The sequence below is a fragment of the Molossus molossus genome, unplaced genomic scaffold (assembly GCF_014108415.1).
Source record: "Molossus molossus isolate mMolMol1 unplaced genomic scaffold, mMolMol1.p scaffold_m16_p_6, whole genome shotgun sequence".
Taxonomy (NCBI): domain Eukaryota; kingdom Metazoa; phylum Chordata; class Mammalia; order Chiroptera; family Molossidae; genus Molossus; species Molossus molossus.
Window position 1 is genome coordinate 33,529,936 of NW_023425399.1, and position 23,812 is coordinate 33,553,747.

Here is a 23,812-nt window from a genome sequence, read left to right on the forward strand (position 1 = left end):
CACATCGATTGGTTGCCTCCAGGGCCAGGGCCAGGGCCAGGACCAAACTGCAACTGAGATATGTTTCCTTGATCGGAATTAAACCTGTGACTCTTTGGTCCGCGGGCCAACGCTCTAACTGCTGAGCCATACCGGCCAGGCGATCTTCCTTTAATTTAATAGTTTTCCTGAAGCTCCCCTGCTGTGTTCTGCCTCTCATCTCTGCAAAGTTCCTAGAACAGACGTTTGTCTTTTTGTGCCCTCTTTCTTACTTTTATTCATTCTTCTACCATGAAGCTACCTCAAAAAATGCTACCAACTACCTGTTAGTTATCAAACTCTTAGTGTTTTGTGCTTCTGCCTTTACCAATGCTCTCTTGCATTTGATCTTTAAACTCTCTTTTCCCTTGACTTCTAAGACTTTCTCACCTGGTTATTCCTCTTCCCCTCTGATTACTTCTTGTGGACTCCTCTTTCTCTGCTGACCCTCAAGTGTTGATTCTGCCCCGGTCCTCTTCATTTCTCACTTGACATGCTCCGCAATGGACCTTTTTGCCCTTTGGCCAGAGTTGCCTCAGTATATATCTCCAGGCTTCACTTCTCCTCTGAACTCTACCCCTTATTTCCATTTGCTTCCCTGTCAGCTTCACCCAGGTATCTCATAAATCCTTCTGTCTAAAGCTTAATTTATTATCTTACCAATACTCCCACCCTCTCTGTTCCATAGCAAGCCACCATTCATTGGATTCAACATTTCTGCACATGTTGGTTGTTGACCACCAAACCTGTTTCTGATTCTGTCTCTGAAGTATCTCTTGAATGTGTCTCTTTCTCATTAGTCCTATAGCTACTGGTGAGCCTCACCTTCTCCCACTTGGCTTACAGTAGCTTCTACCAATTTCAACCACTGTGCTGTTGTGGAAATGTAGGCCCCTGTGCTACATATTCTGATTTTTCAAGACAAGCTGAAAATCTATAATTTTGTCTGAAGTTTTCCAATCTTTAAAATGTTTGTAACTGCTATAGTTTGAACATTTTATACTACCACGTACAGCTATATGGGCCACTGGTTTGTGGTCTTTGATTTAAACATAAGATTAAAATATGAAAAAATGATAACCTAAGTGATTTTTTTTCTTTTGGTATAGAGAAAGCTTTTATATCAAAACATCAAAACAAAACATGGATTTTACTAAATAAATGTGGAAAATACTTTAGCAAAGCAAAAAATTCTATAAACAAAATTATAAAATATAAATGATAAGAAAATATTTTTAGATAAAAAGCTAATACATTTATTAAAAATTATGCTTACAAAACAAGGGGGGGGGAAACAAACTTAAAAAAGCTATACACCTTAATAGAAATGAACAAATAGATGTTCATTTATAATACATTATAAACATCTGAAATAAAGTTTGTCCTTACTTGCAATTCAAAAAAAAGTGGAAATACATAAACAGTAAGTTATGGCTGCTAACCTATAAGGTAAAGATTGATATTGCTCTATGTCAATATGAATGTGGGGAACTGGACACGACATTATACTGTTGGAAGTTGGAAGGAACATGAATTAGGATTGTTATTATTATTATTTTTATTTCTGGAGTGGGCTGGGTCATTATTTTAGCAGTCAAGGTTTCAGCAGGATCCTGGCAAATTAGGAAGGAGAAAACAGATATCCAGCATAAGAAAAATCAGAGTTTGTGGAGGAGAAAAAGGCATTGGCGGCAAGAGTCAAAGTGAGGACTGACAACTTTCCAAAATTGGTGAAGGATCTATTATCTGGTTTAAGAAAGCCCAGCAGATCCCAGCAGAATTAAATCTTTTATAAAGATCCTAGATATGTTGTAGTAAACTGCCACAAGAGAAAGATCATATTTTAAAAAATCAATAAACAGTAAAAATGGAAGCTAAAACACTGGAATGATTTCTTCAAGTAAAAGTAATTGTCAACCTAGAATTCTACATTCTATGTAATTGTTTTTCAAAATTGAAGGTGAAATAAAGGCATTTCGGATAATAGAGAGCTGGAAAAGTTTGCTATTCACAAAACTTCATTGAAGGACTTCCAAAGCATGTTCTCCAGGGAGCAGGACACAATTCTAGAAAAGAGGTCTGAGAGAAAGGCATTTGTGAACAAAGAACGTGTTAAGCATGTAGATGTGGCTAAACAACAAAAATAAATAATTTGTATGATTTATAAAAGTCAAGGTTAAACTAAAACCTTGGAAACCATTAGCAGATATATAGTGGGGGCAGGTTATGTACAGTTAGAGTTAATTAAAGCATTCTTGGTTCTTGACTTTTTTTGTAGGGGGATATAAATATAGACTAACTTTTGACTTCTTAGGTTAAATATTCATGTTAAAAATTATAGTGTAAACACTGCAAGAATAGAAATAGATGATAAAAATTTCAGAGTAGAAGAAGGGAATGGAACGAAGGAAGGAAAAGCAAATAAGTCAACCCAAAAGATGGCAATAAAAGATTTTTAAAAGAAAATGAAACAAATAACAAAATAAATACTAGATATTAACCCAAATGTATTAATAATTAGCCATATATTATAAGACTAGATTGTTAAAAATTTTTTTCATGTGCTGTTTAAAAATCTCTTTTTACCTCCTAAAATATAAGACCTAAGATCAAAAGTGAAAGAAAGAAAAATACTACTGAAAAGCAAGCTGGAGCAGGTATATTAGCATCAAATAAAAAACCTTTAAGGCAGAGCATTACTAAAGATAAAGATGGACACGGAATATTGATTAAAAGTTCAATTCATTGAAGATATTATAATTTTAAACCTATATACACAATACAGTTTCTAAAAATGTCATGCAAAATGGGCAGAACTAAAGACAAATTGATAAATCTAACATCAGAAAGGGATATTTCAACCCATACTCATTAATTGATGAGGCAGATAAAAAGGATATAGAAGATTTTATCAAAATAAATAATAAGCTTGAGCCAAAGGACATATTTTGCACACTGAATTGAACCAGAGAATGCCCATTTTTATCAAACATACAGAAAACATTTGTGAAACTAGAACACATTAGACTGTTAATTTAAGGAAGCCTCAGAAAAATTTAAAGAATATGATCATACAGACAGATCACATTCTCTGACCACAATAAAATTAATTTAGAAATTAATAATAAAGAGATACGTTTGGAAATTAAAAAGCCTTTTCATACATAATATGTGGAAATCTTAATTGAAATCAGAAAATATTTGAAACTGAATGATAATTACAAGACTATTTTTCAGAACTTGTAGGGCATACCTACATGAGATATTTTGTAACCTTAAAATGCTTATATTAGAAAAGAAAAAAGGCTGAGAATGAATGAGTTAAGAATCTAGCTTAAGAAGTTAGGTAAAGAACAAATGAATAAACTCAAGGAAAATAAAAGAATATAAATAAATTAATTATACAGAAAAATATATAGTAGAAAGGATTTTTTTAAGTAGCCAAAATGTAGTTCTTTAAATAAATTTTGAAAAAGAAAACTGATCAAGATCAAGGAGGGGCTGGGGAGAGGTGAAGAGAATTATTAGAAATCGAAATACTAATAGTGAAACAGATATAATTAAATAATGTCAGTAGAAACTAAACATTAATAAAAACTGTTAAAAACAACTTTATGCTAATATATTTGAAAACAGGTGAAAAGGAAAAATTAATAGAAAAGTATATCGAGTACTCATACAGCTCAATAAAAGGAAGACAAAGAACCCAATTAAAAAATAGGCAGGGGATCTAAATAGACACCTCTCCAAACAGGACATACAAATGGCTAAGAGACATATGAAGAAATGCTCAACATCACTAATCATCAGAGAGATGCAAATTAAAACAACAATGAAGTATCACCTCACACCTGTCAGAATGGCCGCCATCAACAAATCATCAAACAACAAGTGTTGGTGAGGGTGTGGAGAAAAGGGGACTCTAGTACACTGCTGGTGGGAATGCAGACTAGTGCAGCCACTATGGAAAACACTATGGTGTTACCTCAAAAAATTAAAAATTGAACTGCCATTTGACCCAGTGATCCCACTTCTAGGAATATACCCTAAGAAGCCTGAAACACCAATCAGAAAGAATAAATGTACCCCCATGTTCGTAGCAGCACTATTTACAATAGCTAAGATCTGGAAACAGCCCAAATGTCCATCAGTAGATGAGTGGATTAAAAAGTGGTGGTACATATGCACAATGGAGTACTAAGCAGCAGTAAGAAAGTAAGATCTCTTATCCTTTGAGACGACATGAAGGGACCTGGAAAGTACTATCTTAAGCAAAACAAAACAAACAGAGAGAGACAAGTATCATGTGATCTCACTTATTTGTGGAATATAATGAACATAACAGTCTGAGGAACGGGGTAGTCCCAGAGACATGGAAGTGGGGTAAAGAGTGACAATCCCCAGAAGAGGGGGTTGTGGGGAGAGATAAACCACAGAACTTATATACATGTATGCATGAACAATAGACATGGACAACAAAGCTGGGGACAGGGCAGGGAGGGAGGGAGAGAGGAGTATCAGTGGAGGAAAAAGGAGAAACATCTGTAACAAAAATAATTAATTAAAAAAAAAAAGTAAAGTATGAAAAAGTTGAATTTAAAAGAAATAAAGCCCTGGCCGGTTTGTTTCAGTGGTTAAAGCATTGGACTGGGTTTGATTCCCAGTCAAGACACATACCTGGGTTGCAGGTTCATTACTCAGCCCTCAACAGATCTAATGTGTATCTATCACATTGATATGTCTCTCTCTCTCTCTCTCCCTCTCCCTCCCTCCCTTCCACTCTATCCAAAAATCAATGGAAAAATATCTTCGAGTGAGTATTTACAAAAAATAAATAAAAACAAAAAAAGAATAAATAGAAAACCTGAGTAAGGGTTTGAACCACTACATAAGAGAGTATCAGGTTCAGATAGTTTACCAGGTGAGTTCTCCCAAAATTTAAGAACTAGATAATTCTAGTTTTATGTACTTAAATAATAGTTTACACCTCCTATTCATTTTATGAGGTGAGCATGGCTTGACACTAAAACAAGATAAAGACAGTAAAAGAGGAAAATTACAAGTCAATCTCATTCAAACATAAAAGCAGAAATTCTAAATTAAATATTAGCAAATCAAATTTGGAAATGTAGAAAAAAGAATAATGACATGCAAAGTTGGTTCAGCATTAAAAAGCTTAATAGTATTTATGACATTAATACATAAAAGGAAAACAATAATATAATAATTTCACTAGATGCAGAAAAAGCAGCCACCATTCATAATAAAAATTCTTAGAAAATAGGATTGTGTGTACAAAAAACCTACAGCAAATATTGTTCTAAGTGGTGAAACATAAGTGTTTCTTTTATAATCCAGAACACCACAAAGACAATATTCAACACTTAGTAGAGGTTCAACTTAAACAATAAGACAGGGTAAATAATATAGGTGAAAAAATTGGAAATGAAAAAAAGTATTATTTGGGGGGTAGATCTCTTATCCTTCGAGATGACCTGAAGGGACCTGGAGAGTATTATGCTAAACAAAATAAGCCAATCAGAGAAAGACAAGTATCACATGATCTCACTTACTTGTGGAATATAATAAAATAAGGTGATGAACAAAATAGACCCAGAGACATAGAAGTAGGGTTTAGACTGATAAACTTGAGAGGAGGTGAGATGGGAGAGTGAAGAGATAAACCAAAGAACTTATGCATATAAGTATAACCAGTGGACATAGACAAAAATGCTTGGGGTGGGGTTTGTGGGAACAGGAGGAAGGTGTCAGTGAGGGGAAAAGGAGAAATATCTGGAACAAAAATAAATTAATTAAAAAAAGAAAAGTCTAAAGAAACATACGAACTAATTATTAGAATTAATGAGAGGGTTTAATCAGTTTTCCAGCTGCAGGTTAATGTACAGAAGTCATTTGCTACTGCAAACAATTGGAAAATGTAAATTTTAGGAGCTAGCATGTACAATGGCAACAACAAAAACTAGGAAATGTACCTCATAATAAATATAATAAAATATGCAAGGACTTTATATAGAAAAATGTTAAACTTTTTTGAAAGACATTTTAAAAGTTCTTAAAAATAATTGGGAGATTTATCATATTAAATGCGTAAGAAGTCTCATTATCATAAAGATGTTAGATTTCTCTAAATTGATCAATAGATTCAGTGCCTTTCCAGTCAAACTCCCAACAGGGTTTTTCCCTGCAACTTAAGCTAATAACAAAAGCTCTGTTAATGCATAAAGAGCAAAGTATAATTCCAAGTACTTCTGATGAAGACTAGAAACAGTACTGGGGATTAGGAGAGGAGCTCGCTCTATTTGATACTAAGATTTATTATCACTCTGGTCAGTTTTGCTCAGTGGTTTGAGTGTCGGCCCTTAGACTAAAAGGTCTCGGGTTTGATTCTGATCAAGGGCATGTACCTGGGTTGCAGGTTTGATCCCCAGCCCCAGTCAAGGCCATGCCGGAGGCAACCAATCTATGTGTCTCTCACATCGATGTTTCTCCCTCTCTCCCTCCCTTCCACCCTGTCTAAAGAACAATGGAAAAATATCCTTGGGTGAGGGTTAACAACAACAAAAAGATTATCAATAAACTCAGGTTATTAACACAGTGTGTACAGACTGATGAATCAATGGAATATAATAACTCAGAGAGGCCTATATGTAACTGAGCTGACACTTGGATTACTGGGGACCTTCTATGAATATTCTATTGGTTTTTCATTTGGAAAAGAATAAAAGTAGATTCCTAACTGATATCATATACAAAGTCAGTGTTTATAACATCGAGGTGTTTTTCAAAATTAGGTTATAAAGCGCATTTATGTGACTCCAATTTTGTAAAAATAAATAATATCTGCGATTCTGTCTCCAGGTGGTCCGATTGTTGATGATTTAACTTTCTTTTTATACCTTTTGTCTAATTTTTTTTTTAGTACATTAAGTACTGTATACATTACTTTTAATTAGAAAAAATATTTTTCTTCTAGATGAATTTTAGAATTATTTTTGGCAATTTCCAAACTGCCTCCTCCTTTCACAAAATAAAATTACATTTTCATTGTGATTTTGATTGGAATTGTCTGGTAAATAATAGTCCCCAGTATATGTTTGTTAAGTAAATAAATATGGTGATAACTCACATCTTTGTAACAGTTAGCCCTTCTAGCCAAGAACATGGTATATTACTTAGTCTTCTCAAGTCCTGTTATTATTAATGTAAGCTTTGTGGTTTTTAAAAAATACAGATCTCACACATTCATATAATTAATGTTTTCTAAAATAGTATAATCTTTCCATTTCCTTCTACATAAAGTCAAACCCTTAACTGTTTAGCTTTATTGTCTGGTCTTAGAAGTGTCAGAAAGATGATTTAAATGTAGATAAACATGTCTTGTGTAGTGAAGTTAAGGACCTGGGTTTAAATGACCAAGTTGAAACTGACTACCTGTCTTCAAGCATTCAGTAGTGGCTAACTTTTCTTTAGTTCTGCCTAGGACAGAACACAAGAAAATGAACTTCAACTAAAGGGTGAAGAATTTAGATCAGAGAGTGCAAAGTGGTAGTGCAAAGCAAAACCAACCCTCAGAAATATTTTATTTGGATTGCACAGTGTATTTTTAAAATTTGAATTCATTGGTAATTTAAAATTTGGGAGATTTCATGTAAAAATTTAGATTTGCGACTTTTCTGGAAAGGCCCCAAATCTGGTACCCTGTGCCCTAGTTTTCAGTTACAGCTGATGTCTGGATTTCAGGAACCACCATCTCCTTTAAACGACGTGTGTGCTTTCTCCAGTTTTCCAGTCAGGGTCCAGCCTTTTCCTGCTACCTGTCTTACCCCTGAAGCATTTAAGTTTACAACTTCAATTCAGATGGTAAAGGAAAAATTGAGTTGCACCTGTGTAGGTGTGGCATCTTCTCATTTGACATTTTGTTGTGGCCTCTAAAAAGATGGTTTACTGGGAATGTATCCTAAGAATCCCGATATACCAATCAGAAGAATATATGCACCCCTGTGTTCATAGCACAGTAATTTACAGTAGCTAAGATCTGGAAACAGCCCAACTGCCCATCAGCATATGAGTGGATAAAAAAGCTGTGGTATATATATACATTGGAATATTATGCAACTATAAAAAAGAGGAAGTCTTACCCTTTGCAACAGCATGGATGGACCTTGAGAGCATTATGCTAAGTGAAATAAGCCAGTCAGAGAACTACCATATAATCTAACTAACATTTGGAATCTAATGAACAAAATAAACTGATGAACAAAATAGAACTAGAAGCATAAATATATGGAACAGACTGGCCAGTGCCCAAGGGGAGGGGGTGGGGAGTGAGTGGATAAGAAGGTGAAAGAAATAGCTAAAGAACAGATATGCATACCCCTTAGACATGGGCAGTAATTTGGTAAAGGCCAAGGGAGGGGTAGGTGGGAGAGGATGGAGGTGGACATTTGAAGAGCGGGGGGCTCCTGCGATAATGTCAATATTAAAAATTTTTAATAAAAAGATAATAATAATGAAGGTAGGAATCCTAGGGGAGGCCCTAGGGGAAGGTCTCAGCAGAATATTAAAAGAAGAAGAGGAGGAGTGGAAAGGGGATGGCGAGGAGGAGGAGGACATGGTTTATAGAGTGGAAACGTGTGGGAGGAAGTAGAAGAGGGTAAAGGGGTCAAATATATGGCAATGGAAGAAGACTTGGCTTTGGGTGGTGAACACATAATGCAATATACAGATGATGTATCATAGAATTATACACTTGAAACATATCCTTTATTTTTTAATTAATTAATTTATTTTTGTTACAGATGTTTCTCCTTTTTTACACACTGATTCCCCCCTCCCCCTCGCTCTCCCTCCCCGCCCTGTCCCCACCTTTGTTGTCCATGTCCATTGTTCATACATACATGCATATAAGTTCTGTGGTTTATCTCTGCCCCCACCCCGTCTTCTGGGGATTGTCACTCTGTACCATACTTCCATGTCTCTGGGACTATCCCGTTCCACAGACTGTTAATGTTCATTATATTCCACAAATAAGTGAGATCATGTGATATTTGTCTTTCTCTGCTTGGCTTGTTTTGCTTAGGATAGTACTTTCCAGGTCCCTCCATGTCGTCTCAAAGGATAAGAGATCTTTTTTTCTAACAGCTGCTTAGTACTCCATTGTATATATATACCACCGCTTTTTTATCCACTCATCTACTGATGGACATTTGGGCTGTTTCCAGATCTTAGCTATTGTAAATAGTGCTGCTACGAATGTGGGGGTACATTTATTCTTTCTGATTGGTGTTTCAGGCTTCTTAGGGTATATTCCTAGAAGTGGGATCACTGGGTCAAATGGCAGTTCAATTTTTAATTTTTTGAGGTATTACCATATTATTTTCCATAGTGGCTGCAGCAGTCTGCATCCCACCAGCAATGTATTAGAGTCCCCTTTTCTCCACACCCTCGCCAACACTTGTTTGATGATTTGTTGATGGCGGCCATTCTGACAGGTGTGAGGTGATACTTCATTGTTGATTTAATTTGCATCTCTCTGATGATTAGTGATGTTGAGCATTTCTTCAGATGTATCTTAGTCATTTGTTTGTCCTGTTTGGAGAGGTGTCTATTTAGTTCCTCTGCCCATTTTTTAATTGGGTTCTTTGTCTTCTTTTTGTGGAGTTTTATGAGCACTCTATATATATTGGAAATTAACCCCTTATCTAATGTATCATTGGCAATTATGCTCTCCCATACAGTGGGTTGCCTTTCCATTTTGATGATTGTATCTTTTGCTGTGGAGAAGCTTTTGAATTTGATGTAGTCCCATGTGTTCATTTTCTCTTTTGTGTCTGTTGCTTTAGGTGATGTATCAGTGAAAATTCTGCCCTGGCCAGTTTGGCTCAGCGGTTAGAGCGTCGGCCTGTGGTCCGGAGAGACCCGGGTTCGGTTCCCGCTAAGGGCACGTACTTCGGTTGCAGTTTGTCCCCGGCCCTGGTTGGTCGTGCGGGTGGCAGCCACTCGATGTGTCCCTTCACGTCGATGTTTCTGTCTGTCTCTCCCTCCCTCCCACTCTATCTGTACAAAAAATGGAAAAATATCCTCGGGTGAGGATTAAAAAAAAAAAGAAAATTCTGCTGTGTATGATGTCTGAAATTTTGTTGCCTCCAATTCCTTCTAGGATTTTTATGGATTCATGAGTCACATTTAAGTTTTTTATCCATTTTGAGTTTATTCTTGTGTATGGTGTAAGTTGATGGTCTAGTTTCATTTTTTTTGCATGTAGCTGTCCAATTTTCCCAACACCATTTATTAAAGAGGCTGTCTTTACTCCACTGTATGCTCTTGCCACCTTTGTCAAATATTAATTGAGCATATTGCCTTGGGTCCATTTCTGGGTTCTCTGTTCTGTTCCACTGGTCTATATGTCTGTTCTTGTGCCAGTACCAGGCTGTTTTGATTACAGTGGCTTTGTAGTATAACCTGAAATCTGATAATGTGATCCCACCAACTTTGTTCTTTTTCAAGATTGCTGTGGCTATTCAAGATCTTTTTTGGTTCCATATGCACTTTTGAAGTATTTGTTCTAATTCTGTGAAGTATGTCGTTGGTACGTTGATGGAGAGTGCATTGAATCTATAGATTGCTTTGGGTAGAATGGACATTTTAATGATGTGAATTCTTCCAATCCACGAACAAGGAATATGCTTCCACTTTTTTATATCTTTCTCTATTTCTTTTTTCAATGACTTGTAATTTTCTGCGAAGAGGTTCTTTATTTCTTTGGTTAAGTTTATTCCTAAGTATCTTAATTTTTTTGCCGCCGTGGTAATTGGGATTGTTTTCTTAGTTTCTCTTTCTGTGAGTTCATCCTTGGTGTATAGGAATGCCATCAATTTCTTGACATTCATTTTGTACCCTGCTACTTTGCCAAATTCATTATTATTAACTCTAGTAAATTTTTGATGGAGTCTTTGGGGTTTTCTACATATAGTATCATGTCATCTGCGAATAATGACAGTTTCACTTCCTCCTTTTCAGTTTGGATCCCTTTTATTTTTTCTTCCTGTCTGATTGCTGTAGCTAAGACGTCTAGTACTATGTTAAATAAGAGTGGCGAAAGTGGGCATCTTTGTCTTGTTCCTGTTCTTAAGGGAAATGCTTTTAGTTTTTGCCCATTGAGTATGATGTTGGCTGTCGGTCTTTCATATATGGCCTTTATTATGTCGAGATATGATCCCTCTATTCCCACATTGCTAAGCATTTTTATCACATATGGGTGCTGGATTTTGTCGAATGCTTTTTCAGTGTCTATTGATATGATCAAATGATTTATATCTTTCATTTTGTTTATGGGGTAAATCACATTTATTGATTTGCAAATATTGTACCAGCCTTGCATCCCTGGGATGAATCACACTTGGTTATGGTGAATAATTTTTTTGATGTAGTGCTGGATTCGATTTGCTACTATTTTGGCATCTATGTTCATCAGGGATGTTGGCCTGTAGTTTACTTTCTTTATAGTGTCTTTTTCTGGTTTTGGAATTAGAATTATGCTGGACTCATAAAACGAGTTTGGAAGTCTTCCTTCTTCTTGAATTTTTTGGAATAGTTGGAGGAGAATGGGTATTAGTTCTTCTTTGAATGTTCGGTAAAATTTCCTCATGAAGCTGTCCGGGCCTGGGCTTTGGTTTGCTGGGAGAGTCTTGATTACATCTTCAATTTCTTTTGTTGTTATTGGTCTGATCCAGTTTTCTATCTCTTGCCGGTTCAGTTTTGGAAGATTATGTGTTTTTAGAAATTTTTCCATTTTGCTTAGATTGTCGAATTAGTTGCCATATAATTGTTCATAATATTTGTTAACAATCCTTTGTATTCTGTGGTGTCAGTTATTATTTCTCCTCTTTCATTTCTGATTTTGTGTATTTGGGTTTTCCCTCTCTTTTTTCTTGGTGAGTCTAGCTAAGGGTCCATCAATCTTGGTTATCTTTTCAAAGAACCAGCTCTTTCTTTCATTGATCCTTTGAATTGTTGGGGTTTTTTTTTTTTTGGTCTCCATGTCATTTATTTCTGCTCTGATCTTTACTGTTTTCTTCCTTCTACTAGCTCTGGGATTTTCTTTTTGTTTGCTTTCTAGTTCTTTAAGTTGTGAGGTGAGATAGTCCATTAGAAATTTTTCTTGCTTCTTGAGTAGGCCTGTAGTGCTATGAACTACACTCTCAGAACTGCGTTTGCTGTATCCCATAGATTTTGTGTTGTTGTGTGTTCGTTTTCATTGGTTTACAGGAAGTTTTTAATTTCTTCCTTGATCTCCATGGTAACCCATTCATTGTTCAATAACATGCAATTTAAGCTCCATGTTGTCAAATGTCTTTGCATGTTCTTGTTGCTATTGATTTGTAGCTGCATGCCGTTGTGATCTGAGAAGATGCTTGATATGATTTCAATATTCTTGAACTTGTAGACTTAGTTTGTGCCCTATCATGTGGTCTGTCTTTGAGAATGTCCCATGTACACTTGAGAAGAATGTGAATTGTCTAGTTTTGGGGTATAATTCTCTGTAGATAATCTATTAAATCCATTTGATCTAGCGCTTCATTTAGAATCTGTGTTTTCTTGTTAATTTTTTGTCTAGATGATCTATCCAGTGATGTCAGCAAGGTGTTGAAGTCCCCTGCTATGATTGTATTGCTGTTGATTTCTCCTTTGAAGTACACCAAAAGATTTTAAATATATGTTGGTGCTCCTATACTGGATGCATATTTGTTTACCAAGGCTATATCTTCCTGTTGGATAGATCCTTTCAATATTATGTAGTGGCATTCTTTGTCTCTAGTTATGGCCTTCATTTTGAAATCTACTTTATCAGATATGAGTATTGCTACCCCAGCTTTTTTTTTTTTTTTGCTTTCCGTTTGCTTGAAAGATTTTTTTCCATCCCTTCACTTTTAACCTATGTGAGTCTTTTGTTGTGAGGTGGGTGTCTTGTAAACAACATATATGTTATGCTTTCTTATCCAGCCAGCTACTCTGTGTCTTTTTATCAGAACATTCAAACCATTCACATTTAAGGTGATAATTGATATGTACTTATTTATTGCCATTTTTGTTTAGTGTGGTTCTATTTTTCTTCCTATTTCTTTTACTAATTATAGCAGTACTTTTAGTATATCTAGCAGGGCTGGTTTGGTGTTAATGTATTCCCTTAACCTTTTTTTTTTTGGTCTGGAGAGCTCTTTATTTTACCTTTTATTTTGAATGATAGCCTTGCTGGATAGAGTAGTCTTGGATTCAGATTTATGTTTTTCATGACCTTGATTACTTCATGGCACTCCCTTCTGGCCTGTAGTGTTTCTGTTGAGAAGTCAGGTGATAGTCCTATGGGGGTTCCTTTGTAGTAACCTGTTGCTTATCTCTTGCTGCTTTTCGGATTCTCTCTTTGTCTTTAATTTTTGGCATTTTAATTACTATGTGTCTTGGTGTGGGCCTGTTTGGGTTCTTCTTACTTGGGGCTCTCTGTGCTTCTTGAACTTGTTTGCCTTTTTTCTTACCAAGTTAGGGAAGTTTTCTGTCACTATTTCTTCAAATATATTCTCTAGTCCTTGCCCATTTTCTCCCTCTTCGGGGACTCCTATGAGGTGAATGTTATTACGTTTCCAGTTGTCCCACAGTTCTCTTAAGCTGGCTTCCTCTTTCTTAATTGTTTTTTCCTTTAGGTTTTCTGATTGGTTGATGTTTTTTTCTACCCTGTCTTCTAATTCACTGCTCTGGTCCTCAGCTTTCTCTACTCTGCTGGTTAGTCCTTCCAATGTGTTCTTAATTTCTGTTATGTCATTCTTCATTTCCACTTGGTTGGTTTTCAGTGTTTCTATATCCTTACTCATGCTATTGAGCTTCCTCAATCTCATGGCTCTGAACTCTGCCTCTGATAATTTGCTTAGCTGCATCTCATTTATCTCATCTTTGATAGAGTTCTCTTGTTCTTTCATTTGGAATTTGTTTCTTTGTTTCATCATTTTGGTTATCTCAGTGGGTTTTGGAGCCTGCCAAATTTTTCCTGTGGGTCTTGGTGTCCTACAGTTTGTGGCTTCCTGTATTGTGTTTGGATGAACCTGGTGGGCCCCCATTAAACACCACTCTCAAGTCTTACTTTCCTGAGTAGATTTGCAAGCCCAGGAAAGGTTCAGTTATCCTCTAGCTTTTTCCTGGTGGCTAGTCTCAGTTACTCAGTGCCTTGGAATGTAGCCCTGTTGTTCTGCATAAGAGGATTTCCAGAGGATGTGATAGATGCTGGTTATTATTAAGCCTCAATTTCTTTGCCTTACCTGGGAAAGGCTGAAACTCCGAGGTGGTGGAGGCTACTGCTTTTTCCCACAGCTCTGGGAAGGAGCACACTGGCCACTGTCCTTTGTGGCCGCAACTCAGCAAAAACTCTGAGTGCCCTCCAAATCCTGATTGTCCCCACAGAGTGTCAGCCTAGTCTACCCTCCCTCTGCTGTAGCCCCCAGGTAAATGGCTGTGGCTATTTTAGCACTCTGTCCCAGCTCTCTGTGCTGTGGAGCGGGCTTGGTCTTTATTCCCCACGGGCGCTACTTACAGCTAAGACTGCTGCTGTTTCATGGGCTCCCAACCCGCTACCGTCTTGCGCCTCCGCAGATCCTACCAGTGTCCCTGGTTATATGGTCCTGCCCTGCTACTTTTCTGTTGCTTTTTTCTCCGAGGATTTGTCTTCATTTTAGTTGTAATTCCCATTTGATCCTAGGAGATTGTCTACATAGCTTCTATTTACTCCTCCTCAATTTTCACATCCTCTTTGCCTATCTTGTGCACAGCTGGGTTGCACAGGCCTTTCTGGTGCCCCCACACCTTGCAGGTCCCGCGGGTAACTGGATCACACAGTCCCTTTGGGGACCTGGCTCTATGCCTATGTTATGGGCTGCTGGGTCGCACAGGCTTCTCTGGTGCTTCAGCACCCTGCACGTCCTGTGGGTAACTGAATGGCACAGTCCTTGCTGGGTCGTGCAGGCCTCTCTGGTGCTTCAGCACCCCATAAGCCCCGTGGGTAACTAGATTGTGCAGTCCCTGCTGGGTCGCACAGGCCTCTCTGGTGCTTCAGCACCCTGCAGGTCCCATGGGTAACTGGATGGCACAGTTCCTTCTGGGTCACACAGGCCTCTTTGGTGCCCCTGCAACCTGCAGGTCCCGCGGGCGGGCAGCTGGATTGCATCAGTCTCTCTGGGGCTTGGGCTTCCCACTGCTCTTATGGGCTGCTGGACCGCACAGGCCTCTGTGGAGCCCCAGGTCCCACTGCTGGTGGCTGGGGAGTGCTGCTGCCCATGGGGCTCAACTCCTGCTCAGCTTTTGCTGTAGTTTTTGGGGATGTGTCTCAGCTGCTGGTCTGTGCTTCTGTTGCCTGGGAATGGATGTCTGCTGCCCAGCCTCTGTTGCTGGGGGTATATCTAGACTCTGATTGGGCTGCTACTATGGGGGATGGTGCTGGGCTCTGGGCTGTCTGCGGCTTCTGGGTCCAGCACCTTGGGAGCTCCACTACTGTGCACTGGTCTGTGTTGACACAGAGTGTGTCAATGGTGCCAGGTGCTCTTGTGGGCTAGGGTTGCTGGGCCCTAGCCGCTCCCACTGCCTCCTCCCAGGGAAGACCTGGGATCTTCCAAAATGGTGGGACCTCCCCACAGCGCAGGGAGAAGCACCCTGAAGGGCCACTTACCGAGGTAGCAGGCTGCTCCTGTCCATAGCACAGAAACTTTCTGCCCTGAGGCTCTGCACTGCTCCAGTTTGGTCGCCCACTGTCACGTTCACTCATACTCTCTCATACACTTTCTCACTCTCTCACACACTCACCCTCCCTCTGGTCCTGCCTGCCACCATCTTCCCTCTCCGAAACATATGCTTTTTAAAAAATTTTTCACATATATATTTTTATCAATTTTTTTCAGAGAGAGAAAGGGAGAGAGAAACATCGATGTGAGAGAGAAATATCGATCGGCTGCCTTCTGCATGCCTCCACTGGGGATCAAGCCCGCAACCCAGGCACATGACCTGACTGGGAATCAAACTGAGACCCTTCAGTCCATGGGACGATGCTCAATCCACTCAGGCACACCAGTTGGCCAAAATATACAGTCTTATTAACCAATGTCACCCCTAATAAATGTAATACAATTTTAAAATATATTTGATTTAATATGGTCCTGGCTTACAAGTGAAAATTGGACTGGATGACGTCTCAAAGATCTTTCTTGTGCTGTGATCCCATGATCCTGTTAGAATAGTTGGTGGTTCCTGGAGTTTTTCTCATTGCACTCAGTTAGAGAATCTCAGAGTTGGAATGAACCCCCTGCAAGACCGGGAGGCCACAGGGGACTGGTTTCATCTGGTGTTCCTCATCTTAGGCACAGGAAGTTTGAAAGCTATTGCAGAGGAGCCTGCTCAAACAGCCAGCAGTTAAAAAATCAGCTACTTCATTTAGGAGGTTTAATTAAAATCTGTTTCTTTTATGCATAGTTATTTAAAGTTGAGTGAAAGGTTTTGGAGAGAACTTTGAATTTTATAAGTATACAGAATTATATTATTCCCATCATTATGCATGGTCTGGCCATTTTGATTGTGGGAACCATCATTTTGAATATCAATTCATCTGTGCTTGCCTATGATCTAAGATTGGTTTTTATATTTAATGTTAAGGGCATATTTTTACAAAGAAAAATGTAGGAAAGCAAAATGGGACAGAAATCTGAAGTGATAATTCCTGCATTTGTTTTATTTTAATTTTTGTCTTCCCTTACCTTTTTCATACTGTGTTAACAATCAGTAATGGATCCTATAGATAATAAAGTTAAGAGCACATGTAGTCAGTAGTATTACATACAAAGTCAGGGAGGTGACAGGCAGAAAATGTTTTTTCTAAGTAAATTTGGCCTCAAGTAATTATTTTATTTACAGTTTTTTTGTTTTTGTTTTTGTTTTTCTTTTCCATGGAGCTAACCAGTTGCCCCATTTGTTTTGGCATCAAACAGACATAGCTTTATTGTGACTCAGAGTCCAGTACTGTCCTTATTTAAGGACATGAAATGTTATCTCAGGGGAACCTTTTTTGGAATCTCTGAATGTTTTGGGTAATAAGTGAAATTTTTAGTCCAGGACCAAATATTCCCCTTAGCCACCCAAACTGTTTCCCAATTGTGGTCTTATACTGGGATCCTGTGTGTGTATTCTTAAACTTATGACAGGACTCTTGTTTTCTGGTTCCCACAGAACAACCCCCCTTCTCCACCCCCACCATCACCAGCAATGGTGAAAGTCACATTTGGGTGTATATATGTTTCAAAGGGCCCCCATCAAGGCTTTTTAAAAAGTCCTACGTATATCACACTCAGCCTTTCTTTATGTTCTAAACTTGTCATTTCTTTACCTTTGGCCTCCTGATAAGGGCAGGTATAACTTTCCTAATGGACACAGTTTCAGAACAGTTATAACTTTATTTTTTCTGAACAAAATAGCTTTAAAACACTCATATTCTTAATCTGTTAAATACTTTATATGTTCCTGGACTAGTGTATCATCTAAGACATTTTCAGTACTTGGTAGATATCAGCCCCTTCCTACCTTCTTATTTAATCTCACCCATGTCCTCAGATGGAGAATGAGAACTGACTCATGACTGGAAACAGTCACAAGTCTGAACTGGCTGGCATGCAGTACCCAGCTGCTTCTAGGTGAGCACGGAATCCTCTGATTGCCACCAAGTACTCCTTCTGAAAACGGGTATGAGACCGCTGTCCAACCTGCTTAGGTAAAGCTTACCTTTACTAAGAATCTAAGTATCTGTACATTTAAGATTTGATTCTTTGAAATTGTTTGTGGGACTAAATCTTCAAGTCATCTGTGTTCCAGACTTTGAATTGTAATTATAGATTTGGTCTTAACCTGCAATTTTCTGCAGCAGTTAAAGAAGTCATCAAAATTAATAATGGCTGGCTGTCGAAAAGAGCATGCAAGTTGAAAATTTGTATTTAGGCACCTGAGATTAAAAATATATATATATTCGGTCCTTGAATTGGGAGTGGTGGTGATGGGGAGTCATTTATCATCCTTAACAAGTTAGAGTTATGGGGAAAAACAGGAGAAGGAGATTATTCTACAAAACAGGAGGCGTGATGTAGCTAAATGCACCGCACAGTCTTTGTTTGATCCGAATTCAAGAGGCAAATCAGTGATACACATTTTGGGGGTATTTTGAGGAAATTGTGAACTAGTTATCTGAGCAGTGGTATCCATGCTTAGTTGTGATCACAGTATTTTGATGATGTAGGAGAATGTCCTGTTGTTTGGGAGTCTGTGCTTCCATATTTAGGAGTAAAGTGTCATAATGTCTATTTTTCTTGAAATGGTTTATCAAGTATGTGTAGGAAATATGACAAAATACTATCCATTATTGGGTTTATATGGTGAATTTTGGAGTGTTCTTGGCACTATTTTTCTACTTTTCTAGATGTTTGAAAATGTTTATATTATGAATGATGATACTAATAAAGAAGTCACCTTAGGGAGAGACGACACAGTAGGTCTTCCTGAGCCTGCCTTGTGGTTTGGGAAAAGCGCTGTGTGGTGGGTAGAGCCCACTGTGAAGTGTGCCTACCTGCCAGGCCACTTGGAGGCATTTTCCCAGACTCCCTGTGAATGGTTGCATAATAGCCATGGGAGAGGGCTTTCCACCATACCACAAACTCCCCTTGGCAGCCTTGGGGAAGCTCAGGTCACCTTGGCCGTGAGGCCCCTGGAAAACAAGTGAGGCTGATTAGTTTCACAGTAAAATCTTCATGTTGGATATTTGCTCTTAGTGTTTTGGGACAATGAAATATAACAAACCACCAGCATGACCCCTCCCTTAAAACACATTACTCCTGGAGCATGGTGTGACTTAAAGTCGATCTATTGCCTTGCTAAGCCAGGATGGAATGTGTTAAACTCATACTTGATTTTTTGCTATCACTGTTTTTACTTTTCTGTGATAAAGTCCCTGAGTTTCTAATAAAGCCATTTTGGAGCAGTTTATTTTAGAATATGAAGTAAAATATAGGCAGAACTCTGATTTGTCCTTATACATGAACCACCCTTTCTTCCTCTCATGAATATTATTGACTCTCCCCAAACCCCACTCCCTTTTTTTTTTCTTGGAGGTTAATATTCTTTGATGAACAACCAGGTGAGCCAGAAGAAAGTTTTATTGTAACAGGTCATTTTGGGCTTCACTGTGGGTTGGGAGATTGTCTGTAGAAAGGTAGATAGAAGCAGCACTTTACAAATTAAGGAACGTAGGAGGCATAGAGACTGGAGACTTTGGGGTCTACTTAGAGGCCAGGGGACGAGATGGACTCTTGCTTGTCCTGGATGTCTTGTGACATTAGCAGTGCAGGAATATAAGTTATTTCTAGAAATACACAAACCTGAAGTCTCTTGAAGGAAAGGTGCTTCCACCACAAAGCTGTCCTCTTTCTAACCCCAATCTCTTCCTGTGTCTAAAGACAGTCTTTTCAGATTTAGTAGGACCACAATAACTAGCAAGAAAACAGAGCACTTAAATGTGATTCACAGGTACCTCAAATCTTGGAATACCATTATCAAGTAGTTTTCAAATAAAAGGTTATCATTTTATGATTTTCATTTTGCGCTCCCCACCCCACCCCCCAACCACCACCAGTCCCCCAATTTCCTACTAACATGAGATTGGTGCATGTAGCACACCAGTGCAGTAAGCTGGGAGCTGGTGCCCCTAGAAGGGAAAGCAAAGGGTCTCCTGGATTCTTTGCCAAGTTGCTACTTAGCTTTAAAGAATAGTAGAGCTTTGCTTTAGCCCTAGGTAAGTACAAAATCAGCAGTCTCTATCACTGCCTGTTATCTATGGATGAATGAACTATATCTCCCTAAGGATTTTATTTCTGTATATTTCATCAGCAGTTGATTTATGTTTTTATATTAAAATTCGTTTGCCATAAGAACTGGCGTAAGTACCTATTGTGTTTAATCTACCTTTAAGTTTCTCTTTAAACAATAAACTTGCCTACAACACCTAAGGCAAGAGAAACAAAGGAAAAAATTAACACATGGGACTACATCAAACCAAAAAGCTTCTGCACAGCAAAAGAAATAACCATCAAAATGGAAAGGGAACCTACTATATGGGAAACCATAATTGCCAATGATGAATCAGATAAGGGGTTAATTTCCAAAATACATAGAGTACCCATACAACTCAACAAAAGGAAGACAAAGACCCCAATTAAAAAATGGGTAGAGGAACTAAATAGACACCTCTCCAAACAGGACATACAAATGGCTAAGAGACATGAAAAAATGCTCAACATCACTAATCATCAGAGAGATGCAAATTAAAACAACTATGAGGTATCACCTCACACCTGTCAGGATGGACACCATCAACAAATCGTCAAACAACAAGTGTTGGTGAGGGTGTGGAGAAAAGGGGACTCTAGTATACTGCTGGTGAGAAAGCAGACTGGTGCAACCACTGTGGAAAACACTATGGTGTTACCTCAAAAAGTTAAAAATTGAACTTCCATTTGACCCAGTGATCCCACTTCTAGGAATATACCCTAAGAAACCTGAAACACCAATCAGAAAGAATATATGTACCCCTGTGTTTATAGCAGTACTATTTACAATAGCTAAGATCTGGAAACAACCCAAGTGTCCATCAGTGGATGAGTGGATAAAAAAGCTGTGGTACATGTTCACAATGGAGTACTATGCAGCTGTAAGAAAGAAAGATCTCGCCCTGGCCAGTTTGGCTCAGCGGTTAGAGCGTCGGCCTGCGGTCTGGAGAGACCCAGGTTCGGTTCCCGCTAAGGGCACGTACTTTGGTTGCAGTTTGTCCCCGGCCCTGGTTGGTCGTGCGGGTGGCAGCCACTCGATGTGTCCCTTCACATCGATGTTTCTCTCTCTCTCTCCCTTCCTCTCTCTCCCTCCCACTCTATCTGTACAAAAAATGGAAAAATATCCTCGGGTGAGGATAAAAAAAAAAAAAAAAGAAAGGTCTCTTATCCTTTGAGACAACATGGAGGGACCTGGAGAGTATTATCCCAAGCAAAACAAGCCAATCAGAGAAAGACAAATATCACATGATCTCACTTATTTGTGGAATATAATAAATTAAACAAACTGATGAACAAAATTGACCCAGAGACACAGAGGTGGGGTGCAGACTGACAAGCCTCAGAGGAGGGGCAGGTTGGGGGAGAAGAGATAAACCACAGAACTTGTATGCATGTATTCATAACCATTGGACACAGACAACAAAGCTAGGGAAGGGCGGGGGGGGGGGGATGAGGAGGAGGGTGTCAATGGGGAAAAAAGGAGAAATATCTTTAACAAAAACAAATTAATTAAAGAAAAACCCAAAATTGCCTATGACCAATGGAATTTGGAATAAGCAGTTGCAATTTTTTTTTACATGTTAAACTTGCCATGTCTCTTATAGATGCCACAGGCAGAATTTTCCATAGAAACCAAAACAAGAAGCTAATTTAGGAATCATTCCTTTTAACATAATCCTATCCTGAGGGTGGGGAGTATCAGGGGAAAAAGTTTTCATAAATTTAGTTCTGCTAGTAATTCCAATAATAAATCATTTAGTTAGAATTTGCCTTATACTGCTTTATTGTCCGATAGGGGAAGGTGTCGTACTGAAACTTGACTGTTTAGCTGACCAAGTAGGATTTAGTTATCACTCAAGAGGGTGTCTCCAGATACCAGGCTTCCAAAACTCAGAGCAGTAGCTTTCATAGTCAACTTTAGTTTTATCCTCTTTCTAATAATAATATTTATTGCTGGAGATTTTGTACAGGGAAGAATTTTGAAATCTCACACATGTCATCTGAATTTTAATCACCGAGAACATACAGGTTAAGTATGACCTATCAGCAAAGGCAGAATGACTTAGATACTGCATATTATTTTTTGTTCAGTCCTTTGGGAGTGTCACATTGTAGATAAATTTTGTAAATTTTTATTTTTAATCCTTACCCAAAGACATGTTCATTGATTTTTAGAGAGAGGGGAAAAGAGAGAGAGAGAGATAGAAAGAAAAAGACATCGATGTGAGAGAGAAACATTGGCTAGCCACCTACCTTACGCACCCAGACTGGGGATCAAACCCACAACCTAGGTATGTGCCCTGACTGTGAATCGAACCCTCAGTCTTCTGGTGTATGGGACAACGTTCCAAACAACCGAGGCATCTGGCCAGGACTAGATCATTATTTTTTAAATAACTTTAAAATTTTCTGTGTGTGTTTGTGAATCCCAAATTGTAAAGGACTTCTCTCCTATAATTTTCCTCCTCCCAGCAGTAGGACAAGTAAACAGATGTGGAAGTCACTTCCTGTCTTTCAGTGACCTGAGGAATGAAGTATTTGTTTAGAAGCACTCAGCATAATACCAGTGGTGTGCATATTTTGACATGTTAAGCAGAGGAAACATGAGACTAAATGTGATCTGTTTCAAGTGTGTTAGAAAAAATTCATCTCAATTCATCTGGAGATTATCCTATCAGAGATGTCACTGTTTCTCGCAGTCCCTGTGACTAAAGCAGTTGTGCTGTCTGAGCAGTGGTGTTCTGGATCTTTCTACAGGAGTGGTGGAAGGATACTGAATGTAAAAGTGGAAACTTCTTTGTGTTCTTTACTATATACAAGTTATTTCAAAACATTCATAGTCATGGACTTTGGAAAATCTGGTGGTCCTGGAGACCACCTCTTGCAACTCCTGGCTTCTCCAGTTTCGTGGATAAAACACTGTCTCTGAGGTTGTTTTAGAACTTGGGGACCCTCACCCCTCTTTGGCAGGCCTTTCACATCTGGCTCTTCCACCAAGTACTTGACCACATCGATGGGAACATTTTAATTAAATCTTTTCAAAATAGTCATCTAACAGTAGTTTATACGTAAGGGGGGCTGGCAGAGGAGGGAGGGATGGAGGGAGGGAGAAAGGAAAGAAGGCACTCTGCTTGTACTTTGTGCATCACAGAAATTCTGTTGCCACCCTGTAAGATCAGTGGTAATATCTCTGTTTTCATGGATGGAATGTACTCCTTTGGAAGAGGCTTCTTTCCCGTAACATTGTGTTTGTGAGATGTATTTCTGATGTGGACTATATTTGTAGCTCGTTCATTTTTAGAGGCAGTGTAGTATTTCATTGTGTGACTATCTCCCCCTCCCCCCCTTTTTAATGTTGCATTTTATTCCATCTTCATGATTACAGACATTACAGGGCAGAATGGGTTAACACGGCAAATAAAGAAAACTCCTTTCTCCTCTTATTTAACCAGATTGTTTTGGCATTTTCATGATATGCAGATTGACGTATTTAATTCATTGACTTAGGCTGAAAGCGGACAACAGCAAATCTTTGCAATTTAGGATCTTCCTCCATAGCATACTCCAAGGATCTTAATGACTAGACTATACTGTGTGCTCAGAAATGGGGTTCACTCGAACATTCGTGAAGCTTTCACATCTTAATCTGAGCTCTGACTGACACCTCTTGCTAGAGCAGAGAACTGTTAGAAGCTTCCTTTTGGCCAACCCAGTTCACCAGCGATCTTAATAGTTAAGTTGCTATATAAAAATAAAACTCCTCCCAAGCATCGATTGAAACACTTGTGCTGGGATCCCTTGTCCAAGCATTAGCTCCCTGAGAGAAAGAGGTCCTAACCAATTGCTTCCATGAACAGTGACCCCAGTACAGTATACCTGAT

At 38.5% G+C, this 23,812-nt stretch overlaps 1 protein-coding gene across 1 annotated transcript in view; it reads left to right on the forward strand.

Moving 5' to 3' along the window:
* The window catches only part of LOC118618460 (SLX4 interacting protein), a 100,523-nt gene that overhangs the window by 50,831 nt on the left and 25,880 nt on the right, over nucleotides 1–23,812 (forward strand). The window lies entirely within an intron of this gene.